This window comes from Amphiura filiformis, chromosome 6, assembly GCF_039555335.1.
Source record: "Amphiura filiformis chromosome 6, Afil_fr2py, whole genome shotgun sequence".
Lineage (NCBI taxonomy): Eukaryota > Metazoa > Echinodermata > Ophiuroidea > Amphilepidida > Amphiuridae > Amphiura > Amphiura filiformis.
This window is the reverse complement of record NC_092633.1, coordinates 2,415,862-2,422,755: the sequence shown is the minus strand read 5'-3', so window position 1 is coordinate 2,422,755 and position 6,894 is coordinate 2,415,862. Positions and strand designations below refer to the sequence as shown.

The 6,894-nt window shown below is 37.5% G+C and overlaps 1 protein-coding gene across 1 annotated transcript in view; it reads right to left on the bottom strand.

The window, feature by feature from the left end:
* Positions 1 to 6,894, bottom strand: part of LOC140154129 (uncharacterized) — a 171,382-nt gene that overhangs the window by 28,741 nt on the left and 135,747 nt on the right. The window lies entirely within an intron of this gene.

Genomic DNA, 6,894 nt, shown 5'->3' with positions numbered 1-6,894 from the left:
ATTAATTTCTTTTATATGTCAGACCAAACTGAAATACATTCCGTCACTTAGCGAATAGTTGGGTGTACATAATAACTAATTTTTGAACAACTGTTGCCTTAGATATGGAACAGTCTAAAATTTAGTTGAACTGCAATTTTAGCTACATTTTGATGTGATCACCTCATGTGATCGGCTGTGGGCTCTTTTAGGATTCTAGCCTCGAATGTGAGGCTATTGGTGAGCAAATTCAAAGCTAGACTTCTCAAGCAAATGTATATATATATCTATATGCCTTGATATATTTGTTGCCTTGCAAACTCTTTTACAAGTTGCACCTATTTTACTAATTTGTTCTTTTCCCCCAATCTTGCATTTCTATTACTTGGTATGGAATAAACTAGAATTACAGGGTTCATAATTAAGGTGGCCCCCACACAAAGGTGTGTAAATAACAAAGGTTAAACTATACAGCACAGCAGGCTACCATATACTATCACTATTACACATTTGAAGTTGATCGGTTATTGCGTTTAAGCTGCAGAGTGGTTTAATGAAAATGTATATGTAGACAAAATATGCAAAGAAGCTCATTAATATTCATAAATATGCAAATAACATGACACAAAAATATACAGCACTTCAGGCTACCATATACTATCACCATACCAAGTTTGATATAATATTGCATGGCTGAGCATGATACCATAACATATCGGATGAGTCATAAAAATATCGGACGAGCCAACGGCGAGTTCGATATTTGTAAGACGAATCCGATATGTTATGGTATCATGCTAAATAAGCCATCAATATTATCATTATTAGGTTTTCTTAACTCCTAATAACCCTGAAAACATAATAATGAAGTTGATCGGTTATTGTGTTTAAGCTGCAAAGTGGATTAATGGTTTTCCTTCTGCCTGGACGGACAGCCAAACAACCAGGCAAAAAGGCAAACAAACAGGCAAACAACCAACCATTTTGATGATAACATAAGCCCTACATATTTTTTTGGGGGGCCAAAGAGAGGAAAATAAAAGTTTGCACGCTATGATGTTATAATATTGAGTTTAAAAGTAGCTTTAGAATTAATAAATGCTATAAAAGTTAGACATTACATTTTATATACAAAAAATAATGCCGCCATTGATGAATACGAATAAAAAGACTAGTACCGTATTTCGTCGAATAGTCGCCCCCCCCCTCAAATAAACGCCCCCACCACTTTTTTTCAACCAAGATGTTTCAAAAATTCGATATTTCCATGCTATCTTGTGTAGTAAGCTTACCAAGTTGCTCACATGGTCGCGATAGCAGCAATAAATGGCGAAAATCTGCATCCGAACCCGAAGTGAACCAAAAGTCAGTGTCAAAAGGTCATAGTTCGTCATTTTAGCGTGACTTTTAAGCTTACCTAATAATTTTAACGGAATTTTCGTGCTAAAATGACCTCTAATAAACGCCCCTTGGGAAAATGTAACGCCCGGGCGTTTATTCGACAAATACGGTATATATATTGCAGACTAAATTTTGCCAATTTCATGTCAAAAAACCCTACTTGAACAGACAAGTAAAGTCCATAATCGATATTATTACATGTAAAGGGACAATTTGTTTCAGATTCTGTAAACTACTTTTGAATATACTTATCTTGAATGTCGCATTATGTATATAATAAATATTGTATAAGGCACAACATCTTTTTTGATCCTATAGCGCTATCGGTGCCCGAAGAGGTACTGATGACACTTTTTATCGTACCCTGAACATTTGTACAGTGCATTTGTTTTTTATTTAAATGAAAATCAATAACACTATGGAACTGTTAATTATTATGCTTGATGTTAAGAGTCATTGGTACCTAACCGGGCACCGATAGTTCTATAGGACTAAATTGGATGTGGTGTCTTAAGGCATGTGCATGCTGATGATCGCCACTTAGTGTGCGTGAAACCTATGGTAGCAAAATAGACTGAACTTTATATTGTAATATACATTGTATAATACATGTACTCTCATCTTCTAAAAGAAATATTTTGTTACTACATGTATGTGCTGTAAAGATACATACCAAAGAGCCTTAAGTAGCAGAAAATAAACTTGTCAGGCAAAAGAAAAAGTTTGTTTCTCAAACAATCCCCCAAAAAGCTATGTGCTATTTTAGTAATTTAACAAGTTACATGTATGCGAATTTTTTTTTTTTTAAATAGTGTTGTTAGCCCACTTTTTTCTTGATTTTTGCTGCTTTTCTTTTTTCTGACAACTAGTCCAGTGCCTGGTAGGGCTACATCTTTCACCCGCAACATCAATAACATGTGTAAATAATCAGTTTTGTACAAATTTATCATCACATTTGTAGTCATAATGGAAAATTGGATTATTCTTTCAAACCAGTTCGTTATAAAATTATACATGTGTTGGTGAATTAGTCCAAGGTATCTCTAGCTCTATATATTAAACAATAATATAATATAGTTTTCACTTTTCACTTGAGTTTTATTTTTGTAGTCCTAAACATTCTTGACTAAATTCACATCTTGTTTAAGTATATGAATGTAAATTGTGCAGATCCTATGTGATAATTATATCTCACATGGTATTATCATCACTGATTACTATGATTCATATAGTCATCAATTATATTCTGATATCAATAGGATGATACAGAGATGTTAATTGCATCTACAGCAGGCCTAAAGTGGGATATTTTAGCAGTGTTAATTTTTCACAATTTTTACCAGTTCTGGGTCCATTTCACTAAACTTTTAACCCTTCGTAACTCAAGTAATCGTTCGTAAAGTTACGAATACTCAATACTAGACCAACCTTACGAAGGGTCCCTGTAGTAAATCCCTATTTCTTCTGAAGGGTACTGTTCATAAGTAAGTTAAGTACGAACCTTTTTGAGACTTACAAAGCTTCGTAATGTTTAGTGAAATGGATCCCTGAGCAGTTTTGTAGCTTCTTTTATCTGCGGATTCAAACATCTACACATTAAAGCCATAACGTATGAATCTACATGTATCAAATTTTAATTTTGTTATTCTGAACTCAAATGCTGATATAATATAAATAATAACTGTCAGGAAAGGTTTCTGTCCATTTTATGGCGAAATAACAAGGTAACATGAAAAAAAAATCCCACTGGCTATTTTGGCCATTAGAGTTCTACAGGAGACTTATGTGTGAATTATGACATTATTGCTCTGTTTACCTGACAAACACAACATACGAGGGGGTATCCAAAAGTTTTTGACATCACCCTTCTTGACATTATGGTCCAAAATGGTCTCCTAAGTATGTTTACTTTCTTTACAGGTGGCGCTAGATGGCAGTAGGCGCATAACCTGTACGATGGTGAAAATTGAGGCACGCAGATTGATTAAGTTCCTGCATTTGGAGGGTTAATAGGCCTACAATGCTCAGAAAATCTATGATGAAATGAAAGCTATCTGCGGTGATGATTGCCCATCATATGGCACTGTTGCTTTTGGAAAAAGGAATTTCCAAACTGGCCGCATGTCCCTTACAGATGAGCCAAGAAGTGGATGTCAATCATTTACGGATGATGCGGCCACAGTGAAGAAAAACAAAAAAGTGGAGGATCTTATCATGAAAAGGGGTATTCATGAAAAGGTTATGCGCCTATTGCCCATCATAGCGCCACCTGTAAAAAATTAAACATACTTATGAGACCATTTTTGGACCATAATGTACATAAGGACCAGTGATTACACTGACAAAATTTCATCAATATAGCTCTTTTCCTTCTGGGTGATGTCAAAAACTTTTGGATACCCCCTCGTATTTGGCTGATTCCATTTAGGTGTATAAAGTTGGGACATGTGTATAAACATTACAAATATGCCAAAAAATCAGGTTTGAAAAAAATAACCAATTTCATATTATAAGACTGTACATGGCTTTTTAAAGCTTAAATGATTGAAAAATATTTTTGCAGGCTTTTAAATTGGGCTATTCCATCCTCACTATCCTTTTCCACAAGGAGAGAATGAATTTCAAATGGAATTAGGATATTAACCAAATCTATTTGAAACTCATTCTCCCTCTGTGGAAGATTCAGGTTGAATTTCTCTCAGAGTATGTATGAAATTCTAATGGAGCTATACCTAATGTGTTCATTCCATTTGAAATTCATGCTACCCCTGTGGAATAAATTTCCAAAATCTTCCACAGGGGTAGTGTGAATTTTAAATGGAATAGCTCATTTGTGGTTCTGAGATTATTTGCAAAAATCACAGAATAAAACCCATGCAAAAGCATCCTGTTATCATAATACTAATCATGGCGTGTCCGTCCATCCGTGCGCGGTTCGCGTTGTGCACTATCGCGTACTCGCGGTGTGCTATCGCGGAGTATCAATGGGCGCGAAGTAAGTACTGCAGTGCGCGCATTGGAAAGCATTACAGTGTGACTAACAGGTGCATCTCATCGGACCAATAGGCCTATTTCTCCCGATTGATTTCATTACTTTAGTAACGGCCTATATCCACGTCCAGATACTAATTTCGGGTCCTCCTATGCGGTAGCAGGACAGGGCTTGGAAGAAGCGAATGGTGGGTTTCCAGATTATGGGTAGGCCTACCTAACTACCGAAGTAGGCCTATGCATCACAGCTACAAAACAAGGAGAGTTGTTGTGTCAAGTTTGGTCTTGATCATGGAGACACACATTTCATAGTAGTTAAAAGATCAGGGCAGGTATATGGGTAACGGGTGTTGGGTATTTAGAAATAGGCCTATCACGAGAACCGCCCGACCCGAGAACCGCGAAATCTAGTAAAGTATGTTTCCCTCATACGTTTGAGGCTCTGATATATGTTACCGCCATCTCTGCTACATGTATAACTGTATGTTGTATTATGTATGTGTGCTGTATGATTGCACCACAAGACAAGAAAAGTGCAAATGTTAAGATTTAAAATATATATAAAGAAAGACAGCTGTAAATAAATAACAATTTCATAAAAATATTCTCCAATTATTATGCCTGTGTATGTTTTTTTACTAGGGAATAGACTGGCCCCCAGTCTCGGTTCGGTTCCATCTCTGGATAATGTAACAATAAATAATTACATAATGCCCTATGAAAAAAAATGCCAAAGTCCTGTAACCCCCCCCTTATTTTCTTCAATGCCAAAAACCCATTCCTCTTCATCCACAAATCGACGCCCTAATTACACCCACCACAGTCAACCCTGCAGCCATATCGAAATATACTCTTATTATAAGTGAACGCGAAAGTCCATTGAGCGCTCATTCCGAGACTGGTCCAATCTGTTAGAGATCTCACTTCCAAATAATCGTTCAACGAAGCACGGTGATTCCGATGTCAATTACGAAAGCCCCGCCCCTGTTTCAATTCAAATATGGTAGCACAAAGCTATGCCGCGGGATGTGACGCAAGATCGGATGGGACACTTGTCAACAACTGAAAGGTATTGAGCTCAAGTGGCACGCGTCTGATAGACCCATGGTACGCGCAATAATAAAAGGCAACCACTCGACTCGGACTTAGGCCTATTGTCCATATTGCATATATTATCGCGTGCGGTTTGCAAATGTTTGCACATTATTTAGCTAGGGAAGCCTTTTCAAATATCCCCGCGCTGTCAAGCTGCGTTGATTGGTCGGATACAATATCGTTGTTTTAGTCGCTTACACAAACGTTAATGTAGTGAAAACATGGACGTGGTATATAGAAAGATTGTGTGACTCCAAATCCGTAAAAGTGAATTCCCACAAAGTACTGGGAGCTGGAAGTCAAATTGCCTACAGACTGGTAGGGTCCATGTATTGGGTTGATTTTTAATGCTATGTAATCTACATTACCAGTCGTTCTCCATGGACCCGAGGGAGGGTCTAACTAGGGAATAGAGGAAGAGGCACATATTGGGTGACTCAACAAAAGAGGCCAAATCCACATCAATGTGCACTCCTGTGATGCGCATCAATGTGAACTTCTCTTGTGTGCACAGACAGCATCATGCCATGAGCACCCTGCATGCACATGGCATCGCACTATGAGCACCCTACACGCACCATAACACACTTACAAGAAACACACGAACTATGCAATCTTTTCCCACATGATCCAAGTGCCGTGTAGACAGTTGTTATTGATGCGGATCACAGAAGTGCAATTGATGCGGTTCTTGCTCCTATATGGAATCGCCCATAGTTTGGAGGGCAGCTTATTCCACACTCCAAAGGCGATACCACCATAGAATTTTGTGTTGGTAATATTGGAAGGGACTCCAAAACTGATCTTACAGCTCTCTGTGGTGTGTGCTCCTCAGCATAGTCTTTGATTTTGACTTTGACTTGCCACTTCACAATGCTTCTGTAGAAGCCATGTGAAATGAATGGCCCAATGTATACAGGAGCCACACATGTACCATGCAGTGTTTTAAATGTGAGCAAAGCGACTTAATGCAAGATACGCTGTCGCATGGGGAGCCAAAGGAGGTCTATAACAACAGGCTTCATGTGATCATGCTCTTTACACTTAGTGACTAATCAGTAATCAAGCTGCTGGACTCTTTGCAACTTGGGAAGTTCATATGCTTGGAGACCAAAACAATGCAATACAATAGTCTAACTGCAAAAGACACATAATGTGTGCACTAGAAGGCCCAATATGGAGCAATAATATTTATATCAACTTCAACCCATGTGTTATACCCTTCTGATAATTTACTTTCCAAATTGATTTTAACATGTAGTTCACCAGTCCTCAATTCTATTGACTCCAAAATGCTTTGAAATTAGCGCAACTATGAATTCTATTTCGCAATTCTGTAATTTTATAAAATGGGCAGTGATTTCCATATTTCTCCTATTATGCAATTATGCTCAGTGATAATAGCGGAGTAAGCAATTATGAAAATAT